The 25,044-nt window shown below is 49.4% G+C and overlaps 1 protein-coding gene across 3 annotated transcripts in view; it reads right to left on the bottom strand.

Moving 5' to 3' along the window:
- The window catches only part of kank2 (KN motif and ankyrin repeat domains 2), a 155,780-nt gene that overhangs the window by 85,618 nt on the left and 45,118 nt on the right, over nucleotides 1-25,044 (bottom strand). For all 3 annotated transcript variants that reach the window (XM_038784671.1, XM_038784675.1, XM_038784674.1), the window contains exon 2: nucleotides 8,286-8,409. The gene's annotated coding sequence lies outside the window, so the exon portion shown is untranslated. The remainder of the gene's footprint in view (nucleotides 1-8,285; nucleotides 8,410-25,044) is intronic.

Here is a 25,044-nt window from a genome sequence, read left to right as displayed (position 1 = left end):
AAAAAAAAATTGAAGGAAGGTGTGCTGGAAACAAAGACTCTTATCCATTTTACTTTCATTATTATTTTTACACCCCTCTTTTCCCCTCAGTGTTTGTTTGTCTGCCTTGTGTGAGTGTGTGGAGGATGGGGTTAAAGGGGAGGGAATAGGAATTAGTTAATAATTAACCAGTTGTATTTGTTGTATGTTTAATTACAGTTTTTATTACTCATAAAATTAATTGTGTTTAAATTTATAAAGCTGGTGATTGTAGCTACTGGCCAGCCAAGGGCCCAACATTTCGGGTGTTTTTCTAAGAATTATTTGTTAAGTCAATCGTTCCACTCCGGGTCAAGTGGGGCTGGAATTCACCGCGCACTAGCCCAGGGAGTTGCAACAATGCCCAAGTCCATGTCATCGACATAGATCAAGAAAAGCAGTGGTCTTCGGTCATGTGATGGAAACGTCCAGAAAACGTCCAAGTTTCAATCGAGTCCAGGATATTTAATGTTGACCCTGGCACTTTGCCCCACGGGCAGCCTGCGACATTAATAAGCAGCAGGAATATAAACAAAGAGGTTGTCGGGGACTCCTGCTTACTTTCAGGGAAATGGAGATAAATGTTCGGTTGAGATTACAGGGTCAGAAAGAAGTGAAAATACATTTCAACCAACATTTCATTAGTATTTAGGATATTATCATTGCCCAGATGCAATGTGCAACACATTTGGAACAGCTGTTGATCTTCCCTCTCCAGATTTCCCACTCCAAACCCACCCCCACTCCCCAATCAGCACTGTCTCTTGGGAGATATAGAACGTGGAATTTACAGTGCAGAAAGAGGCCATTCGGCCCATCGAGTCTGCACCAGCCCTTGGAAAGAGCACCCCACCCAAGCCCCACGCCTGCACTCTATCCCCGCAACCCTAGTAACCCCACTTAACCTTATTGGACACTAAGGGGCAAATTAGCATGGCCAATTCACCTAACCTGCACATCTTTGAACTGTGGGAGGAAACCGGAGCACCCGGAGGAAACCCACGCAGACACGGGGAGATGCTCCAATACTGTAATAACAAAGGGGAAATAGATTGTGGGAAGTGAGTAGAACTTGAGGTTTGAAGCAAAATGAGCCTCTTATACCGAGTGTGAAAGAGGGTGAAAGAGGTTGGAAGAGGGTGAAAGTGGGTGATGGAAGGTGAAAGAGGGTGAAAGAGTGTGAAAAAGGGGCGAAGAGAGTGAAAGAGGGTGAAGGAGAGTGAAAGTGATAAAGATAGTTAATTCAGCAGGTTTGACCGTACAATTGTCAATCCAAACAACTCCACTTCCTTCAGGACAGGTACAGCACGGTGTTAGATATAGAGTAAAGCTCCCTCCACACTGTACCCATCAAACACTCCCAGGACAGGTACAGCACGGGGTTAGATACAGAGTAAAGCTCTCTCCACACTGTACCCATCAAACACTCCCAGGACAGGTACAGCATGGTGTTAGATACAGAGTAAAGCTCCCTCTACACTGTCCCCATCAAACACTCCCAGGATAGGTACAGCACGGTGTTAGATACAGAGTAAAGCTCCCTCTACACTGTCCCCATCAAACATTCCCAGGACAGGTACAGCACGGTGTTAGATACAGAGTAAAGCTCCCTCTACACTGTCCCCATCAAACACTCCCACGACAGGTACAGCACGGGGTTAGATACAGAGTAAAGCTCCCTCTACACTGTCCCCATCAAATACTCCCAGGACAGGTACAGCATGGGGTTAGATACAGAATAAAGCTCCCTCTACAGTGTCTCCATCAAACACTCCCAGGACAGGTACAGCATGGGGTTAGTTACAGAGTAAAGCTCCCTCTACACTGTCCCCATCAAACACTCCCAGGACAGGTACAGCACGGGGTTAGATACAGAGTAAAGCTCCCTCTACACTGTCCCATCAAACACTCCCAGGACAGGTACAGCATGGGGTTAGATACAGAGTGAAGCTCCCTCTACACTGTCCCCATCAAACACTCCCAGGACAGGTACAGCACGGGGTTAGATACAGAGTAAAGCTCCCTCTACACTGTCCCCATCAAACACTCCCAGGACAGGTACAGCACGGTGTTAGATACAGAGTAAAGCTCCCTCTACACTGTCCCCATCAAACACTCCCAGGACAGGTACAGCACGGGGTTAGATACAGAGTAAAGCTCCCTCTACACTGTCCCCATCAAACACTCCCAGGACAGGTACAGCACGGGGTTAGATACAGAGTAAAGCTCCCTCTACACTGTCCCCATCAAACACTCCCAGGACAGGTACAGCACGGGGTTAGATACAGAGTAAAGCTCCCTCGACACTGTCCCCATCAAACACTCCCAGGGCAGGTACAGCACGGGGTTAGATACAGAGTAAAGCTCCCTCTACACTGTCCCCATCAAACACTCCCAGGACAGATACAGCGCGGTGTCAGTTTGGCTTCCTCAGATGCTGGCGACAGAAAGGAAGGGCCTCACGGAATAGTTCCCATTGGCTGATGGAAATGATGTAACCAATGATCCAACTCCAGATGCAGCCTAGCCCACCTCTTCAGATCCTCCCTAACCTCCTCCATCAGCTTTGTTAGATTCCATTTATGTAGCATCGGCCACTCCCTCGCTACCTGAATCCCCAGATATTTAAACCTGTGTCTGGCTACCTTGAATTGTAAACCCCCCCCCCCCCCCCCAGGTTGGCTTGCCGACCCAGCTCATTCACTGGGAATATTTCACTTTTCCCTTTGTTTAAGTCATATCCCGAAAACGCTCCGAACTTTCCCAACAGGCGCATGATCCTCCCCATGCTCTCCACCAGGACCGACATGTACAGTAACAGGATGTCCACATATAACCATACCCGATGCCCCTACTCCCCGTCATAATCCCTTGCCACTCTGCCGACTCCCTGAGGGTCATTGCTGGAGGCTCTGCTCCAGCTAGAACGCTCAGGAAACGAAACTGATTCAGGGGATTCCTTTTGAGGATTGAGCTCTGACCCAGACAGAAACAGCGTCAGTTGTGAGGCTGGAATGTGAACTCCAGGATGTCTGAGGTCAAAAGGGAAAATAGCTCGTCTTTATTAAAAATAAATAAAAGGTGCCGTTAAACGGGATGTGAAAACCCAATAAAGAAAGGCAATATTGCCAACGGCTGGGTCACAGAATGCTACAATATTGACCTATCAACTTTGCAGGTGGGGGCAGGGTAGGGATGCAGCACAGTCAGAGAGACGGAAGTGTCCCTCGCTTTCGCCCTCTAGGATCTGCCTTACATCGTCTGTGGTCCAGGAGAAATGAAGAGCCCTTTTCTTGGCCATTGTGAATCAGAAGTGATGGGGGTAGTGCCATGGGTCCTGGATCAAAACCCCAATTTTGGTTACAATCCCAGATTAGAACCCAACTATCTGCATTTGGTAAACTGTGAGGAAATGTAACTACCCCACAGGGGTGATAACATTGACCAGTCCACTTCTTTTATATTAAAACAAACATTAATTTGAACACAGAATTAAGCACATTAGCAACAAAGAAATAGCTTCACATTTAATGAAAAATGAAATGAAATAACAAGTACAATATCCTAACTTGCTTCCTGGCGGCATGGTGGCGCAGTGGTTAGCACTGCTGCATGAGGCACCGACACCGGGTCACTGTCCGTGTAGCGTTTGCACATTGTCTGCGTGGGTCTCACCCCCACAACCCAAAGATGTGCAGGGTAGGTGGATTGGTCACGCTCAATAGCCCCTTAATTGGAAAAATAATTTCAATACTTAACTTGCTTCCTGAAACCTGCCTCTACATTTCAATTAAGCAACCCATATATTTCAAATACCACTTATGTATAAAATTAACAACCAGGTTTCATTTGCTTTCCTTACGGTGCAGAGTCCTTGGGGGTAGATTTGTTTTTAGGACCAAGCTGGAAACCTACTGCTCAATTTAGAGCACTGGAAACAACTCCTTCGCGAGACAGACCTGGCCCCTCCTATTATCTACACCAGCCTCACTCAAAGCACACAGCATTCTTTTGCCTCTTGTTACAAGATGCACCTTGATTTGTTAAACCAGGCTCAAACTGCTACAACATTACATTAGCTCTCAATCTGCAAACAAGTAAAATGGCTTTTAATATCTACTAGCAAAACACTTGCCCGGGAAAAATCACTGACTACCTCACTTTTAATTACTGCTCTAGCAGACACATGGTCTGTAAGCATTTTAACCTCGGTTTTAATAATATTACTGCAAAAAATATGGTAATTTCTTACATTAATTACAGTAGGCTGGGTTTGATCCCTGCTGGGAAACAGGTTACAGCTCCCTCATACTTTCCAATTCTGGACATGCCGGATCTCATGTTGTACCCAGGCTGGGAGGGTGGCACTATACCACTAGACTGCTGCTGGAGAGGAAGGCGGAGTGTTTTCTTGCTAAACTATCGAGAGATCTCAGCATCCCATCGGGGCATATTCAAGAATGAAGAATTACAGAAGACATCTACGAGCAGGCAACACATCCTGAGTGCCAGATCAGTGTGCTTATTTTTTACATTCTGGTAGATTACTAGATAACATCTCCTCCAATCTCTCTGCCATAAATATCTGTTATAAGCCACTGACATACTGAGGGAAATAACTAATTACTCCCCCATCATGTCTCTGAATAACTGTCTCTCCCAGTTAGCCCTCTGTTTATCTGTCTCTCTCCCTATCTCTTTTTCTCCCTCTTTGCCGTTCTCAATATGTCTATCTCTCTGCCCTTCTTTTGCCATCCTTTCTCCGTCCACAGTCTCTGTTTCTTTGTTCAACTATTTTTCTCCATGTCTGTCTATCGTTCTCTCTAATTGTCCTACTCCTTCTTTCAGTCTCTCCTTCTCTCTTTCTGTCTTCCCCTACCTCTGTCTGTGCCTCCCCCTCTCTTTGCCCATTCATCCCTCCCTCTCTCTGTCTGTCCCACTCTCCCTCTCTCAATCTGCCCCTCTGTCCCTCTCTCTGCCTGTCCCCCCCTCTCTCTTTCTCCCTCTCTCTCTCTCACTCTCTCACCCACACTCTCTCTCCCGCTCTCTCTGCTCTGCCCATCTCTCTCTCTCTGCCCGTCCCACTCTCTCACTCTGCCGTCCCTCTCTCTCTCTGCCCGTCCCTCTCTCTCTCTGCTGTCCCTCTCTCTCTGCCGTCCCTCTCTCTCCCTGCCCGTCCCTCTCTCTCTCTGCCGTCCCCCTCTCTCTCTGCTGTCCCTCTCTCTCTGCCGTCCCTCTCTCTCCCTGCCCGTCCCTCTCTCTCTCTGCCGTCCCCCTCTCTCTCTGCCGTCCCTCTCTCTCTCTGCCCATCTCTCTCTCTCTCTGCCCGTCCCACTCTCTCTCTCTGCCGTCCCTCTCTCTCTCTGCTGTCCCTCTCTCTCTGCCGTCCCTCTCTCTCCCTGCCCGTCCCTCTCTCTCCCTGCCCGTCCCTCTCTCCCTGCCCGTCCCTCTCTCTCTATCCGTCCTTTTCTCCAACCATTCTCTCTTCGACCATTCATTCCCCTCTTCTCTCTCTGTCCCTCTCTCTGTCTCTCTCTCCCCGTCCGTCCCTCTCTCCGTCCGTCTGTCCCTTTCTCTGCCTGCCCATCGCTCTGTTTGTCTGTCTCCCATATTATACTCTGAAAATCTTTCTTGCTAACCCTTTCATACAGCTTCACTGAACACTGAGTGGCCAAGACTTTAAAGCAGCATTTTACATTTATATTATAAATTAAAACCTGCAATTTTACACTCAGTTTGAAAGTTAACTTTCACAGCATTCTGCAGCCTCTCCTTACAAGAGCATGTCCCAATCCAGCGATTCATTTATCTTCCCTCTCTTCAGCCCGGCCCCCTTACAGTGCCTGGGTGTCATCACAGAGAGGAAAGTGGCACATCCTAAACAAACTGGTAGAACAGCAGGGGGCCAACAAGTGCCAGTCAGACTATTCTTGCCAGTCGTGCCAGTTTTTCGGAATTGAAGGATCATCATATTGGCAGTGTAGGTTAATCTGTCCAACAGATCTATAATCCTGTCTATGTTCGTGCAAACCACCTCCCACCACTAACGACATCAACATTCCTTTCTCATATCGTCCCCCATAAATGCATTTTTGGAATTTCAGAATATGAAGGAAAGGGGGCTAAATCGCTGGCTTTGAGAGCAGACCAAGGCAGGCCAGCAGCACGGTTCAATTCCCGTACCGGCCTCCCCGAACAGGCGCTGGAATGTGGCGACTAGGGGCTTTCCACAGTAACTTCATTGAAGCCTACTCGTGACAATAAGCGATTTTCATTTCATTTCAAATCCTAATCCATCATTGGCTAATTTATATTTTAACTCCAACTGCCCCGCCTTGCTTCTGTATCCTCTGATGACCGGGCCCAGCTCCTCACAAGTTTTGAAAAGTCCAATTAATCCCCAGCCTCTTGGGGGAGGGGTTTCAAACCCCCCCCCCCCCCCCCCCCCCCCCCCCCCCCCCCCCCCCCCCCCCCAAACTTTTTTGGGTGAAGTCATGTTTCCACACATCACACCTGAATGTTAAAGTTAATGCCCCATTTTGTTCTGGACTCCCCCAGCAGAGGAAATAGTTTGTCTGGATCGAACCTTTGCGGGCGTATGAAAATAGCTCTCTGCGGTCACTCCCCAAGCTTCCCTGCCAGGGAATACCAGCAAAGTCTGCCCCCAGGGTTGGGTTATTGGCCACCTGGGCTTTCCTCAGGAATGGTGACCACGGCAACAGCCACTGCTTGTGGTAAAATCCCACCTGGTTGACGAGTGTCTCTCTTCGGGGAAGGAAATCTGCCATCCTTAGCCATCCTTAGCCTGAAAATAAATTTCAGACTCCAGAAATATTGCGGAGTTAGCACAAGGCACAGCGACCTATTTGCAGGTCACGCTGGGACCCAGCAAGACATCTCAATAAAACTGGACCAGCAGTAGAAGGTCCTGCAGAAGGCCCCCACATATATTGACAGGTCAGATGTCCTTCAGGTTAAAAAGATACAGAATACTAAAACATTCCAAGAATTGAAGTGTCAGCAACTTTATACTAATTTATAAACCTGGCACTGGGATATAAAAGTCAAGCGAGGCGTAAGGATACCCCAATCTCCTTTGGATCTGGTAGATGTTGGAGCCGCTTTCAATCCTGAAATGATGCTGATCGAATCTTACAGCAGGGAAGCAGGCCATTCAACCCACCATCCCTGTGCCAGCTCTTTGAAAGTGTTGTCCAATTAGTCCCACTCCTCTGCTCCTTCCCCACAGGCCTGCAAATATTTCCTTCTTAGGTAATCGTTCAATTTATTTTTGAAAGTTACGACTGAAGCTTTTTCGAGCGGTACATTCCAAATCATATTAACTCGCTGTGGAAAATCATTTCTCCTCATCTCCCCTCTAGTGATGGTGCCAGGTAACTTAAATCAGTATCCTCTGGTTCCCCCACCCTCCTACCAGTGAAAACAATTTGTCCTTATTTAGCCTCTCAAAAGCCTTCATAATTTTTAATGGGCCTATTAATATCTCCCCTTAACCTTCTCTGCTGCAAGGAAAACAACCCTTCTCCAGTTCCTCCACGTTAATCGAAGGCCCTGGTGCCTGTGCTAGGCAAGCCCCTCCACAGCCTTCCCTCTGCAATGATATAACTTCTGTTTGTGAGGTGTCTCTCCCTGCCCTGGGCTCCCTTCTGACGTCTGTTCTCACAGACTCTGGATCATCAATGAGCTACTGTAATTATAACAGGAAATGTTCATTCCCGCAGCAAAGCCTGTGGCTCCGCCTCTCCAACCTTAATTAAGGATGTGGTGTTGTTACCATGGACACCGTCTTGGGGGAGGGCGGGAGGGGGTTGTTGGTCGATGGGCTACGAGCTGGGACTATAAATATAACTCGGCAGCTGTGCTGGGATAATTGGGATCATCTGAGAGATTGCAAAGCACATTCGCAAACGTTCGCCCTCCGCCATTCCCATATCTTGTCATCCCATGGGTTAGGGGAAGCATGTTCATGTGTACACTCCAGTCCCTGGGTAATAGTGCCCTTAATTTTGACGCCATGACACTCTCAGTCCGATTGAGGAGTCACCCTGTTACGGCCCAGGAAGGGGTAGGAATAGGAGGTTGCCCAGTACGAGAGGAAGGATCAAAGGTTGGATGGGACAGCGTGCAGATTGATTCACATCTCTGGTACACAAATCCTAAACGGGGGATGGCTTAACAGAGCAAGCGGGAATCACAGATCTTGCTGTCAACACCTTTGCGAATGTATAGACGTAGGTATTTCTTACCAAGCTCAGTCGTCTGCGTTTATCTCGAGTCCAAGGGATACAGCGGCTTCTGTGAAGGTCGTTACATTGACGTGTTCTGTGACAGTTCCGTAGGGGCTGTACTCAACTCAGCTACTCCACAGACCTGGAGGAGTGAAGGAAGAACTTTGATTGATGCAGCACCTTTCACAAGCTCAGGATACCCCCAGAGCACATTAGAGCCAACTTCAGTGAGGTCACTATTGTAATGCAGGAAACGAAGCAGCACAGCAAGATCCCGCAGGCAGCAATGCGAGGGCAACCAGGCGCGTTTTAGTGACACGGAGTGGGGGGGGGGGCAAAGTGTAGGCCAAGGCTCCGGGGAGAACTCCACCCACTGCTCCACTTCAAAGACAGCCTTGGGATCCTTTACTCGCGGAACCTCAGCTTATCGCATCCGAAAGACAGTGCCTCCGACTGTGCAGCACTCCCTCAGCACTGCAGTTAGAGCATCAAACCTGGGTAATAAGGAGTAATACTTAAACCTTCAATCTTCTGACTCAGAGGCAAAAGTGCTGACAGAGAATGAAGATCAACACCTAAAATGACTCTGAATACTGTAGTATCGTCACCCCAGACCCGAATTCAAATCATTAACTCGCGGCCTTTGGAGGTCCTCGCACTGGTGTACCTAAGCTCTAGATGGTCACGGTCTACAAAGTGCCCCCACATGGGCTGATGAATCACATACTGTAAGGGGGGCCTATAAAACTGGGCCCGATTGTCAGATTTCCGGTTCAGAGAGTGGGTGCAAATGGAGATCGGTGACTCCAGAAATAATGAGGAAGCTGCTGGGTGTGGAAATGTGCTGGACAGAAGGCCTGCTGGGTGAATCGCCAGCTGGTCCAAGATTTTATCAAGTCCTTCTCACCCCTAACAGTCCCTCAATCCCCAAAACACACACTCCCCACCATCCACCAATGCCAACCCATGGCTCCTCATACCTTCCATGCCAAACTATGCCTCTCTATCCACCCTGCTGGCCCTTCATAGCCCCTATGCCAGCTTAGTTCCAACCCATGCTCCTTACCCACCATACTTGGCACTTACACCCTCCAGGCCAATTTACCCTGTGTCCACCATGGGCAAAGACAGGACCCTGAGATTAAATAAAGTTCTAACTTAAATTTTTGTTGAAAAAAAAACACGCACTACCATAAGAACCATTCACTACATTAACATTCCTTCAACGACATAGTCCCTTTCATTCAAATGCTGAGTCTTTAGTAAAGACAAACATTGAAATTCATAGTCCTACTTCAAGAGTCTATAACCACTCGTAGCTGTCAATGAAGGTGTGAAATGCCAGGCACTCCACTGTGATAATGGAAAAATGTGAAATCAGTCATGCAGCATTAATCCAGTAATGACAACCCTCAGGTTTATGTCAATAAACCGTGAAACAGCAAGCATTTTATAAAAACACTCCACACATTGTTTCGTTCGCCCTGCCCCAAGATTTAAAGGGCAGATGTTTTAAATGCCTTAACAGCTTGACATTTGCTTTGGCACCTATTGACAGTTGCTTTTGACAGGTGTCTTGACAGTTCTGAGAAGTTCATGCCTTTTTAACACACCTTCATGGCAACTTTTAACAATTCCAAAAGAGCATCTTTTCCTCATGACAGGGCACCTGACCTCTCCCAAAGGTGTCCCTGGACCATATCCAAAGGGTGTCATATCTCTTCAAAAAGGGCATCCCACCTCTCCAAAAGACCAGCTTCTACCGGGTCTAATCTGCACGCACTGTGCTTCCCACTTCCAGCTAACGGAAATCAAATAGGGCAGCTGCTGTTTCACACGGGCAACTGCCTCCGTGAAATGCAAATGTCCAAATCCTGAGCTGGCCCCATTTGTGACCCTTGTGAAAATGCTGGGTACCTTGTTCGTCTTGATCTCCTCTGCCATTTTCACAACTTTGCCACTGCAAAAATCTAGGCCACTGGAAATTTTGCAACTCCAAGTGCTTGTCAGCATTCACAGGAGGGTCCTGGGAGCATGGTGACGTTTGCTGGTGTTGATATTCGCAGGGAGGTCAATGTTCGCCCAGATGTGAGACTCCCCACAGTTGAGCAGCTTGCTCTTCAGGCTCTACATGAATAGACCCCATTTGTGCAGAGAACTGTATTGAAAGGCGGGCGAATCCCTGACTCCCAAACTCTGCAGAACCATTCAGTAGCTCCTGTGGGAGACCAGCTATCGTGTTCAGTTTCACTGCGACCTTTAGCATTAAAGAATAGGAGCATTATTTCAACCAGATGCCAAATGTAAATGAAATTGCTGACTTGTTGACTATGTATCTAGGCAGCCAGCAAAGCTTTTATCTGTTGGTGTACTGAGCTATCCAATCAATAATGAGGGAGAACTTTTCACCATATCAGCCAACTTCCACTGGGCAATTCATTTGCACCAATCAGGTAGAACGTACCATTGCACTGTCCTCATAATGGTTTTTATCACTTGTTTATGGGATATTGTGGGAGGTACCTACACCAACTGAACTGCAGCGGTTCAAAAAGACACTTCACTTTTTATTTTTTTGATAAATTTAAAGTATCCAATTCTTCTTTTCCCAATTAAGGGGCAATTTAGCGCAGGCAAACCTACCTGGTACATCTTTGGGTTGTGGGGGTGAGACCCACGCAGACACACGGGGAGAACGTGCAAACTCCACACGGACAGTGACCCAGAGCCGGGATTGAACCCGGGTCCTCAGCCCCACAAGGCAGCAGTGCTAACCGCTGCGCCACCATGCCGACCCCCCCCCCCCCCCATCACCATTATTAAGAGCAATTATGGATCACAGAATTATAGAATCCACTGCGCAGAAGGAGGCCATTCAGCCCATCGAGTCTGCACCGAACCTTGGAAAGGGCACCCTACCTAAGCCCACACCTCAACCCTATCCCCGTAACCGCATCCAACCTTTTTGTACACTAAGGGCAATTTAGCGTGGCTAATCCACCTAACCCGCACATCTTTGCACCGTGGGAGGAAACCGGAGCACCCGGAGGAAACCCACGCACACACGGGGAGAACGTGCAGACTCCGCACAGTCAGTGGCCCAAGCCGGGAATCGACCCTGGGACCCTGGAGCTGTGAAGCAACTGTGCTAACCACTGTGCTAGCGTGCCGCCCATGGGCAATTAATGCTGACATGCCAACAATGCGCACATCCCTTGAACGAATAAGATGGAAAATGAAGTTCTGCTGCCAGTAAAAAGGGGGAGAAAGACAGGGGCAAGAGGACCATAAGACATAGGAGCAGAATTAGGCCACTCGGCCCATCGATCTGCTCCCAGACGCTTATGGGAGGTGACACGAGTCCGAACCGAAGGCCAGGCCATTCGTTCAATGTTGCCAGTATGTACTGGCAGTCACAAACCTGAAGCAGACACCAATTAAATAGGTGACCTAGTTATTTAGCACCAACAAGCTCCCTTTCCACTCATCCACACAACATAAAAAACAGTGCCCATCGTGGCCACTTCAAGGTTTTAATTGCACATATACCAGAGATATGATCGACCAGGGAGTCACTCTGAGCAGATTCCAGCTTTAAATGTCCTGGCAGCCAGAGAGTAGGCAACAAAAAGACCATTATACAGCAAGAGGCCAACAGCTGGAAACAATAAGCGTCAGCGACCTGGGGCAGACATGAGAATGGCACTGACTGAAGAAAGGAGAAAAACAGGGGGCGGTGCGAACAGAGCTGGCAAGGAAATCGCGACCGATTCCCTGACTGTTCCAGCTCTGAACTTGGGGTGGGGGGGGAGAGAGAGAGAGAGAAGAGAGAGAGAGATACAGAGTTCAAGGCTCAGTAGCCTTATCACTGTGACAAACACCCTTTCCACAAGTTTATATGTTCCCTCCGATCTTCACTACCAACCCCCTCTGCCTCCCTGGCAGTGAAGACACAAATGAGGTACGAAAAGAGGGCCGTGGGGGATGGGGAGGAACAGAGTGCAGTGGAAGGATTCATAACTTTAGTTTCTACTCTTGGGGGATTGGGTGTAACTTTCCAGAGCCTTCTACATGCCTCACATGTATCTTTAAACACACTGATACATCCCATTCCTTCCTTCACTGTAAGACTCTCTGACATACCACACATCCCGTGCTGTAACACTCTGATATACCCCATACCCTTCACTGTAACACTCTGATATACCCATACCCTTCACTGTAACACTCTCTGATATACCCCATACCCTTCACTGAAACCCTGATATACCCCATACCCTTCACTGTAACACTCTCTGATATACCCCATACCCCTCACTGTAACACTCTCTGATATACCCCATACCCTTCACTGAAACCCTGATATACCCCATACCCTTCACTGTAACACGCTCTGATATACCCCACACCCTTCACTGTAACACTCTGATATACCCCATACCCTTCACTGTAACACTCTGATATACCCCATACCCTTCACTGAAACCCTGATATACCCCATACCCTTCACTGTAACACACTCTGATATACCCCACACCCTTCACTGTAACACTCTGATATACCCCATACCCTTCACTGTAACACTCTCTGATATACCCCACACCCCTCACTGTCACACTGATATACCCCATACCCTTCACTGTAACACTCTCTGATATACCCCATACCCTTCACTGAAACCCTGATACACCCCACACCCCTCACTGTAACACTCTCTGATATACCCCACACCCCTCACTGTAACACTGATATACCCCACACCCCTCACTGTAACACTGATATACCCCACACCCCTCACTGTAACACTCTCTGATATACCCCATACCCTTCACTGTAACACTCTCTGATATACCCCATACCCTTCACTGTAACACTCTCTGATATACCCCACACTCCTTACTGTAACACTCTGATATACCCCACACCCCTCACTGTAACCCTGATATACCCAACACCCCTCACTGTAACCCTGATATACCCCACACCCCTCACTGTAACACTCTCTGATATTCCCCACACTCCTCACTGTAACACTGATATACCCCACACCCCTCACTGTAACACTCTCTGATATACCCCATACCCTTCACTGTAACACACTCTGATATACCCCATACCCTTCACTGTAACACTCTCTGATATACATCACACTCCTTACTGTAACACTCTGATATACCCCACACCCCTCACTGTAACACTGATATACCCCACCACTCACTGTAACACTGATATACCCCACACCCCTCACTGTAACACTGATATACCCCACACTCCTTACTGTAACACTCTGATATGCCCCACACCCCTCACTGTAACCCTGATATACCCCACACCCCTCACTGTAACCCTGATATACCCCACACCCCTCACTGTCACACTGATATACCCCACACCACTCACTGTAACACTCTCTGATATACCCCATACCATTCACTGTAACACACTCTGATACACCCTACACCCCTCACTGTAACACTCTCTGATATACCCCACACCCCTCACTGTAACACTCTCTGATATACCCCACACCCCTCACTGTAACACTGATATACCCCACACTCCTTACTGTAACACTCTGATATACCCCACACCACTCACTGTAACACTGATATACCCCACACCCCTCACTGTAACACTGATATACCCCACGCCCCTCACTGTAACACTGATATAGCTCACACCCCTCACTGTAACACTGATATACTGCACACCCCTCACTGTAACACTGATATACCCCATACCCCTCACTGCAACACTCTGATATACCCCACACCCCTCACTGTAACACTGATATACCCCACGCCCCTCACTGTAACACAGATATACCCCACACCCCTCACTGTAACCCTGATATACCCCACACCCCTCACTGTAACACGCTCTGATATGTTCCGCATTCCTCTTTATAACATTCTCTGACACGATCACACTGCTGATTGTGGGAGCTAACTGTGTTTTGGCTGCCTCGGTTCCTTTATTCCAACAGTGACTAGACTACCAAAGAAGTGTGTTGCCTGTAAAACACTTTGGGATGGGTCTGATAACTGTAAAAGGGGCTGTATAAATGCAAGTCTTTTCCTTTGTTTAATAATTGGCTGTCGCTCCCTCACACTGCTGTTGCTGAGGGACAGGCAATCCCACGGCCAGAACAAGCCCCAATGTATTTAAAGGATTGCAGACCAGATGTGGGGATTGAATCCATCCGGATAATGTAACGATAATAAATAATAAGCCAGTGTGGAGGGTCTGCGCTGGAGGTCGGTACCGAATGGTCGCCTGCTCTCTAAACTTCCATATTATCATTGGCTTGGCTCTCCACCTCCCTGTAGCCTCACCAGATTTACCGGAATGTTCCAACTCAGTAAAATCTCACAATAACAATCATTCCTCACAGAAATAACTGAATTGGTTATCGGTTTCTGCGCACACTGGACCCATTCCACCATCAACCAGAATAGGGGTTTGGAAGAATGAACGATTTCCATCACACTGTCACAACCTCAGGACGCACCATACTTTTGGGAAGTGTAGTCACTATTAGTAATCCAGGAATTGTAGTGGTCCATGCGTGCACAAGATCCCACAAACAGCAGTTCCCAGATGTTGTCTTTTTGTTTTAATAGTGCCGTTGTATGAGGAATAATTGTTGGCGAACACGGGCAGCACGGTAGCATTGGGATAGCATAATTGCTTCACAGCTCCAGGGTCGCAGGTTCGATTCCGGCTTGGGTCACTGTCTGTGCGGAGTCTGTACATCCTCCCCGTGTGTGCGTGGGTTTCCTCCAGGTGCTCCGGTTTCCTCCCACAGTCCAAAGATGTGCAGGTTAGGTGGATTGGCCGTGATCAATTGTCCTTAGTATCCAAAATTGCCCTTAGTGTTGGGTGGGGTTACTGGGTTATGGGGATAGGGTGGAGGTGTTGACCTCGGGTAGGGTGCTCTTTCCAAGACCCGGTGCAGAATCGATGGGCCGAATGGCCTCCTTCTGCACTGTAAATTCTATGATTCTATAAATTCCATGATATCAGGGATATATTTTTAAAAATTCTTCGACGGGCTGTTGGCGACGCTGGTTAGGCCAGCATTTATTGCCCATCCCTAGTTGCCCTTCAGACGGTGCTGGTGGGCTGCCTTCTTGAACCGTTGCAGTCCCTGCATGTAGGTACACCCACAGTGCTGTTAGGGATGGAGTTCCAGGATGTTACCCCAGTGACAGTGAAGGAACGGCCGATATATTTCCAAGTTGGGGTGGTGAATGGTTTAGAGGGGGAGCCTCCAGGTGGTGGGGTTCCCAGGTATTTGCTGCCCTGCTCCTTCTAGATGATAGCAGCCATGGGTTTGGAATCTGCTGCCTAAGGAATTTCGCCTAATCATCTTTTTTAACAATAAATTTAGAATACCCAATTCATTTTTTCCAATTAAGGGGCTATTTAGCGTGGCCAATCCACCTACCTTGCACATCTTTGGGTTGTGGGGACGAAACCCATGTGGAGAATGTGCAAACTCCACATGGAGAGTGACCCAGAGCTGGGACCGGTCTAATCATCTTTGAAGTGATGCGGTGACATCTTTAACATCCAACAGTTGGGGCCTTGGTTCGACTTGCCATCCTAAATGATAACGTGCTGTGTAGTTTGACTTCTTTGTTACACAACTGTACTCTTTTATCAGTCTGTTTAAACCAGTTCGTTAGATTCCCAGCCTCGACTATGTGATGGTGACTGATGATTTACAACAGGTCCCACAATAGTTTTATTGTAACATCATCTATTCCAGGCGACACTTCTCTAAAAGAGGGAGATTTCACCTGGATGCACTTCAGGGCAGCGCTGATAGAGTGCGGCGCTGTTGGAGGGCAGCACAGTGGCACAGTGGTTAGCACTGCTGCCTCACAGCTCCAGGGTCCCGGGTTCAATTGCGGCCTCGGGTCACTGTCTGTGCGGAGTCTGCACGTTCTCCCCGTGTCTGCGTGGGTTTCCTCCGAACGCTCCAGTTTCCTCCCACAGTCCAAAGATGTGCAGGTTAGGTGGATTGGCCAGGCTAAACTGTCCCTTTGGTGTCCAAAAGGTTCGGTGGGGTTACTAGGTTAGGGTCGAGGCGTGGGCTTGGGTAGGGTGCTCTTTCCAAGGGCCGGTGCAGACTCGATGGGCTGAATGGCATCCTTCTGCACTGTAAATTCTACGATTCTATGGAGGTGCCAACGTTCAGGTAGGACATTAAGTTGAGCACCCTCTCAGGAGGATGTCCCACTGCAGTATATTGAAGAGCAAGGGAGTTCTCCCATGCCCTGGCCAACATTTACTCCAACCAACAATCGCACAAACAGGTCACAATTGCCTTGCTGTTTGTGCGAGCTAGCTGTGCACAATTTGATGTCTGCGTTCCCTACATTGCAACAGTGGCTACACCTCAGCATGGTTTGGGACGTCCGGAGGTTGTGAAAGGCGCTATACGAACGCAAGTCTTTTTGCAATGCAGAGGAACAACACTTTGGGGGCACTACACAGCGAGAGTGCCGCTGTAGTGAAAAGGACAGGATACAGCTGCTGCCTCAGCTGGTAACACACTCGCTTCTGACCTGGAATATTGTGGTAAGAACAGCAGTATGGACAGTGGACACCCTTGGATAAGACCTGTGCAGCACTGAGGGGGCGTTACACTGTCAACAGACGGTTCTTTGGATAAGATGTTCGTCCAACAGATCGGCCGTTCCTATGAAAAGAAGAGCAAGGGATTCTGTGCACGTTCGAGATTCAACTAAAAATCAGATTGCGGCTGCATGGGATCCTGCTGCGTTCAAACGAGCGGTTTTCCCTGCAAATAGTACAGGCACTTCACTTTGAAAGGAATGATTTATCACTTTGGAACCTAATATTAATGCAGTATCTTTATTTACATTTCATAGAAAAGCAGCATGTTAGGGAGAGGACGGTACGGATAAGGACAACCGAGTAGAGAAAAGCAGGTTATAGAAAAGCAGGTTATAGAAAAGCAGGTTATAGAAACAGGGCAGAGATAGAGATAGAGAGAGAGCGAGACAAGCGGAGACAGAGAGCATATTGTAGAGTGGGAGCATTAGACCGAGTCGAGAGCAACATAATAGAGATTGGTAGGCCCCAGCTACACTTTCGAGAACCACAATCACTGTATGTCTAAGCAATAAGCGGTGCGCGATACCTGCTATCTGTGGAGATATCAGCAATGTGTTTCTCTCAATGTGTAACTCTCGGACAGAGTTTTAGGGATGTTGGGGAATCAATACTGACACGCCAGCGGGAGGCACTGTTCAGTGCCTGGGGTGACACAGGAAGCAAGCTCATTTGGACAGAGGAACTTTCGACCAATTGTCACCTCAGTATTTATACACCAGACCATCCTCTTGCAAACTTGTTGAACCCCTTTCCCTACAGAGAATCACTGAATGAATCAGACAGATGGCAGCTGGAAATAGCTGCTTCCCTTGACTGCTGGGCCATCATTGAAAGGAGACAGGGTTTGAATAGCTGACTTTTAAAAAGAACTCGATGGCAGACAGGAGGCGACATGTTCCCAACGCACACGGGCAACCACTGACCTGCATGCATTGTGCACACCAGCATGGCCAGGGCTGGAAGCAGCTCGATGCATTAGTTATATAGTGGCCGGGTTTCCCATTGTGGGCACCCCACGCCGTCGGGAAACCCCCGGGCGCGGGACCGCTCCGGCGAAGCGGACGATCACGCCGACGGATAATCCAACAGTAAGCCTTTCACAACTTCGGAATGTCCCTCTCCGCCAATTAGACCCAACAATGATCTCATCGCTCAGGCGGAGACCAGCGCAGCATCGGCCTGACGAGGCCGGAGGACCAATTTCCAATCGACCCTCTGGCCTACCTATTCAGGCGTGTAGTTCATAAGAACCAGGAGCAGGAGTAGGCCATCTGGCCCCTGCACATGTTTGGGTTGTGGGGGCGAAGCACACGCAGACATGGGGAGAATGTGCAGACTCCACACGGACAGTGACCCAGAGCCGGGATCGAACCTGGGACCTCGGCGCCGTGAAGCAGCAATGCTAACCACTGCGCCACCGTGCTGCCCTTCTGGAGGGCAATCTTGGGAGAGTTGGAAACCCCATTGTGAGATCATGGATAAGACACTCCACTCTTTCTCGGGTTCTGGGAGACGTCGAACGCCAACAATGACAGTCCCCGAAACATAAAGACTGAGTTTTGTTTGCTGCAGGAACCACAAACAGGAAGTATGGACTCTCCCTGTGTAGAGAACTACAGTCAGATTGCCAATCACTCTTATTGACTCTGGTTTAGATCGGCGAAGAGCCTAGAATTAGACTCTGTAGAGGAGAAGGCTTCCCCTCTGTGGTGTCTCGAAGTTCACAGCTTCGCCAGCGCAGGATACGAACACTGGGTGTAACTCTCACTTTCCACTAGCCTCAACAGATGTGACACAATCATTGGCTGAACCCATTAATCATGTTCTGAGCAGAAGAGGTTGCGAAAGACTCCTGTTAACCTGGTAAAGGCGAGGGTGTTACCAGGCTCGACTCCTACAAGGTATAAGAAAGCCAGCTTGCATCACTGGTCTCCGTTGGCATTAAGCAGCAGAGGCAATCTCTTTCACGGTGGCACAAGGGTTAGCACTGCTGCCTCACAGCAGCATGGACCCAGGTTCGATTCTGACCTTGGGTGACTGCGTGGAGTCTGCACATTCTTCCCACGTGTGTGCGTGGGGTTTCCTCCGGGCGCTCCCGTTTCCTCCCCCAGTCCAAAGATGTGCAGGTTGGGTGGATTGGCCGTGCTAAATTGCCCCTAGGTGCGGTTACAGGGATAGACTGGGGGATAGGGCCTGGGTGGGATGCTCTTTCAGAGGGTCGGTGTAGACTCGATGGGCCGAATGGCCTCCTTCTGCGCTGTCGGGATTCTAATGATTCTTGCTGCTGAAACTCAGAAAGAAGAAACGTCGACGCTGACACCCACAACCGTTAATTATTGCTTCCTGCAGTTTCAGTAATTATAATGTTCTCAAGCGTGACACAGTCCCCAGTCCTGATTGTAGTACTTCCCCCCCCCCTTACTGCAACACAATAACTCCACGTTATCCAACATCATATTTACTGACAAAATTATTGCAAGTTGGAGCGCGCAGTAAATCTAATCAAAAAAGCCCTTAAAATAGCGCAAGGCAAGAGTAGCTTCATCGAGCAACTCTGCTGCCTGATAAACAACCAATGGGATTGGTCCGGATGAATCAATGTTCCCTCGTACGATGGCACCGTTCACACCACCACATCCAAATCAGTGTTGACAACATTTCTCCCTGCTTCCAAGAATTACCTCACCAGTGCTGTCAAATTCTAGAGGTTTAACTAATCCATCTGAGCTTGGCCAAGCTTCAACAGGCATCACGCCCAGGGTCCAGCCAAGTTCTCAACCCTGCACCCACCCGTCATCAAGCTCTTTGGGTGGTCTTCACCAGTGGTGCAGTCCTGGGCTCTTCCTCCCTCCCCCCCATCTGTTACAAGGCCCGTAGTTTGAGGGGAGGCCATTGGCCTCCTAAAGGACCTGACAATGGTGGGGACAGGACTGGACAGTGAGGAGGTTTGATGTACAACTTTATGACAGGCTTAAATAGGTGAGATGAAGAAAAGTTTTTTCCCCTCATTAACTAATGGCAAAAGGGTTCAGGGGCGGAGGTTTGAGTTTGGGGCAAGAGACGTAGGTGGGGGATGAGCGGAAGACCTACCTTTCAGACAGTTAGTGATAGTGAGCTGGAACCCGCTGCCTATGAGGGAGGTAAAAGTGGAGACAATCAATGATCTCAAAGAAAATTGGATGGGCAGTTGAGGGTAAAGAAATTTCAGGGCTAGACAGAACGACTAACTGGATTGTTCTCCAGAGAGCCAGCATGGACTCAATTAGCCGAATGGTCTCTTTCTGTGCCACTGTGACTCTAGAATTTTATGATGTGGCAGTTCCTGGCATTCAATGGTTATCAGAAGCAATGATTGGCTTAATAATGAGGGTAATGAGGGAAGTTTAAGGGGCTGGTTTAGCTCACTGAGCTAAATCGCTGGCTTTTAAAGCAGACCAAGGCAGGCCAGCAGCACGGTTCGATTCCCGTAGCAGCCTCCCCGGACAGGCGCCGGAATGTGGCGACTAGGGGCTTTTCACAGTAACTTCATTGAAGCCCACTCGTGACAATAAGCGATTTTCATTTTCAAGTGATAATGAGGGTCACTCATTGGAACTGATTGCAATTCTCCACAGGGGCAATTCTTGACTGCCAACATCGAGTGTCAGAAATTCCCCAGCAACTCGCGGACATTGCGACCATCGGAGTGGACAGAATCATGTTTTGGGGGGAAATTGCTCCTGCTCTACAGGCCTGAACCAGTTAGTTCAGCGCCGACTAAACTTGTGATACGGTGGACTCAGGCGGCTACCAGACATTTCTCAGACGCTGTGGCTCAGACGCCACAAATCTCAGCAGGCCCACTACAGTTAAAACCAAGCAATATCTTAGACCGAACTGTGACTGTGCACGCCAAACAGTCACACACAATACATGCACGGGAGGAAAGTCCCGAGACTGAGTTGGGACAGTCATCCAGTCCACCCTGTCCAAAGTCGCCAATATAAACCTTGACCCCTATTTTCATAGAATTTACAGTGCAGAAAGAGGCCATTCGGCCCAACGAATCTGCACCGGTTCTTGGAAAGAGCAGCCTACCCAAGGTCCACACCTCCGTCCTATCCCCAGAACCCAGTAACCCCACCCAACACTAAGGGCAATTTTGGACACTAAGGGCAATTTATCACGGTCAATCCACCTAACCTGCACATCTTTGGACTGTGGGAGGAAACCGGAGCGCCCGGAGGAAACCCACGCACACACGGGGAGAACGTGCAGACTCTGCACAGACAGTGACCCAAGCTGGGAATCGAACCAGGGACTCTGGAGGTGTGAAGCAATGGTGCTAACCACTATGCTACCGTCCTATTCAACAACAAAAAAAATTAACATGGCTAATGGCATGGCTACCTTTGGTGGGGCTAATGTTGTGGGGTGGGGGGAATGAGGGGGGCCGGGGGGGGGGGGGCTGGGGGGGGGGGGGGGGGGGCGCTGGTGATGCACAAGAACCCATTGTCAGTGGAACCGAGTTCTGCAGAGGCTGAAGGCTGTATGGCGATATGGAGCGGTCGGGACCAAAAACGATTTTAAACACAAGGGTGAGAATTGGAGGTGTTTTTGGACCTGAAGCCAATAAAACCATAAGGGATAGGAGCAGAAGTAGGCCATTCAGCCCTACCGGTGTGCTCCACCATTCAATGAGATTATGACTGATCTGATACGATAATCCTCAACTCCACTTTCCCACCTTATTCCCATAACCCTGGATTCCCGCCCTGATTAAACATCTCTCTGTCTCAGCCTTGAACATACTTAACGACCCGGCCTCTACAGCTCTCTGTGGCAAAGAATTCCACAGATTCACTGCCCTCTGAGAGAAGAAATTCCTCCTCATCTCTGTCTCAATGGGTGATCCCTTACTCTGAAATTCTGCCCTCTGGTCCTAGACTCTCCCACAAGGGGAAACAACCTCTCAGCATCGATCCTGTCAAATCCCCTGAGAATCCGATATGTCTCAATAATGTCGCCTATCATTCTTCTAAACTCCCAATGAGCACAGGCCCAACCTACTCAACCTCTCCTCATAAGAAAACCCCATCCATACCCGGGATCAACCCAGCGAACCTTCTCTGGACTGTCACCAATGCCAATGTGGATCAGTGAGCATCCTGGCACAGAGGGAGGGTGTCGGTAGGTGGTGGGCTGGTAGGTGGCGGGCAAGAGTATAGGAAGCCAAATCTGTACCAGCTTCAACCAGAAACATCCTGCGTGCTGCCTCTGTGATTCTAGCAGATCTGCCAATATCTCGTGTCTCGGTTTTTCCACTTACCTAGTACATACAGGCATGGATTCCAGCGATTGAACAGATCTGAAGTGAAGGAGTACCAAATGGGCTTTGAGAGTGATGTCCCAGGTCTTGAGGGTCACTCATAGGGAGCCACTCTCTGAGGATCACTGATTGGGAGCCACTCCCTGAGGGTCACTGATTGGGAGTCACTCTCTGAGGGTCACTGATTAGGAGCCCCTCACTGAGGATCACTCATTGGGAGCCACTCCCTGAGGATCACTGATTGGGGGTCACTCCCTGAGGGTCACTGATTGGGAGTCACTCCCTGAGGGTCACTGATTGGGAGTCACTCCCTGAGGGTCACTGATTGGGAGTCACTCTCTGAGGGTCACTGATTAGGAGCCCCTCACTGAGGTTCACTGATTGGGAGTCACTCCCTGAGGATCACTGATTGGGAGTCACTCCCTGAGGGTCACTCATTGGGAGTCACTCCCTGAGGATCACTCATTGGGAGCCACTCCCTGAGGGTCACTGATTGGGAGCCACTCCCTGAGGATCACTGATTGGGAGCCACTCTGAGGGTCACTGATTGGGAGCCACTCTGAGGGTCACTGATTGGGAGCCACTCCCTGAGGATCACTGATTGGGAGCCACTCTGAGGGTCACTGATTGGGAGCCACTCCCTGAGGATCACTGATTGGGAGCCACTCCCTGAGGGTCACTGATTGGGAGCCACTCCCTGAGGGTCACTGATTGGGAGCCACCCCCTGAGAATCACTGATTGGGGGTCACTCCCTGAGGGTCACTCATTGGGAGCCACTCCCTGAGGGTCACTGATTGGGAGCCACTCTCTGAGGGTCACTCATTGGGAGTCACTCCCTGAGGGTCACTGATTGGGAGCCACTCCCTGAGGGTCACTGATTGGGAGCCACTCCCTGAGGGTCACTGATTGGGAGTCACTCCCTGAGGGTCACTGATTGGGAGTCACTCCCTGAGGATCACTGATTGGGAGTCACTCCCTGAGGGTCACTCATTGGGAGCCACTCTCTGAGGGTCACTGATTGGGAGCCACTCCCTGAGGGTCACTCATTGGGAGCCACTCTCTGAGGGTCACTCATTGGGAGCCACTCCCTGAGGGTCACTCATTGGGAGTCACTCCCTGAGGGTCACTCATTGGGAGTCACTCCCTGAGGGTCACTCATTGGGAGCCACTCACTGAGGGTCACTGATTAGGAGCCACTCACTGAGGATCACTCATTGGGAGTCACTCCCTGAGGGTCACTGATTGGGAGTCACTCCCTGAGGGTCACTGATTGGGAGCCACTCCCTGAGGGTCACTCATTGGGAGCCACTCCCTGAGGATCACTGATTGGGAGCCACTCCCTGAGGGTCACTGATTAGGAGCCACTCACTGAGGATCACTCATTGGGACTCACTCCCTGAGGGTCACTGATTGGGACTCACTCCCTGAGGGTCACTCATTAGGAGCCACTCCCTGAGGGTCACTCATTGGGAGCCACTCTCTGAGTGTCACTCATTGGGAGCCACTCTCTGAGGGTCACTGATTGGGAGCCACTCCCTGAGGGTCACTGATTGGGAGCCACTCTCTGAGGATCACTCATTGGGAGCCACTCCCTGAGGATCACTCATTGGGAGCCACTCACTGAGGGTCACTGATTGGGAGCCACTCCCTGAGGGTCACTGATTGGGAGCCACTCCCTGAGGGTCACTGATTGGGAGCCACTCCCTGAGGGTCACTGATTGGGAGCCACTCCCTGAGGGTCACTGATTGGGAGTCACTCCCTGAGGATGACTGATTGGGACTCACTCCCTGAGGGTCACTGATTGGGAGTCACTCCCTGAGGGTCACTGATTGGGACTCACTCCCTGAGGGTCACTGATTGGGAGCCACTCCCTGAGGGTCACTGATTGGGAGCCACTCTCTGAGGGTCACTGATTGGGAGTCACTCCCTGAGGGTCACTGATTGGGAATCACTGGGAACAAATAAATAATTGAGTAAAAACAAATCAAGCAAAAACAGAGAGGGGTTGATGAGGCTACATCTGGAGAGCAGGGCAGACAGTGACGGAACGCGTATGGATAGCTCTCTGCTGCTGCTTCTCTTGTTGCACTGTCTCCAGCTGGGAGGATTTAAATTCTCTGCCAACAACACCAGTACCAGATGCCAGACTCAGTAACCCTTTCACTGGCAATGCTGTGACAGACACTCCTTTAACTCTGTAAACTCGGTGTTCCCCTCAAGTGTTCACTACCTCTCTCTATAACCCACCCCATACCTCACACAGGTAAATGACCATTAAGCATGCTCCTCATCTGGTGAACAAGGCTTGTGCGGGAGATGAAGACTGATCGTCCCTTGGTAAGGGGGTCAAAGAAAATCAGAGGTCCTCGGCTCCATAGAAATGAAAATGTTCCCTGGCCTGTAAAATCACTTGCAAGTGACCTATGCTGATATATCACTCTGGGAATGGGAACTTGCAGAGTTTTTCTGGGAATGGGAATCTGCTAAGAGCTCACACCGGGAATGGAAAACGGCAGAGAGCTCACTCTGTGAATGGGAGGAAAGATTCCTCTGGGAATGGGAATCTGCAGAGAGCTCACATTGGGAATGGGAATCTGCAGAGAGCTCACATTGGGAATGGGAATCTGCAGGGAGCTCACGTTTGGAATGGGAATCTACAGGGAGCTCACTCTGGGAATGGGAATCTACAGGGAGCTCTTTCTGGGAATGGGAATCTACAGGGAACTCTTTCTGGGAATGGGAGGAGAGATTTCTCTGGGAATGGGAAACTGCAGGGAGCTCACATTGGGAATGGGAATCTGCAGGGAGCTCACATTGG

This window comes from Scyliorhinus canicula, chromosome 25, assembly GCF_902713615.1.
Source record: "Scyliorhinus canicula chromosome 25, sScyCan1.1, whole genome shotgun sequence".
Lineage (NCBI taxonomy): Eukaryota > Metazoa > Chordata > Chondrichthyes > Carcharhiniformes > Scyliorhinidae > Scyliorhinus > Scyliorhinus canicula.
This window is presented reverse-complemented; position numbering and strand designations above follow the sequence as displayed.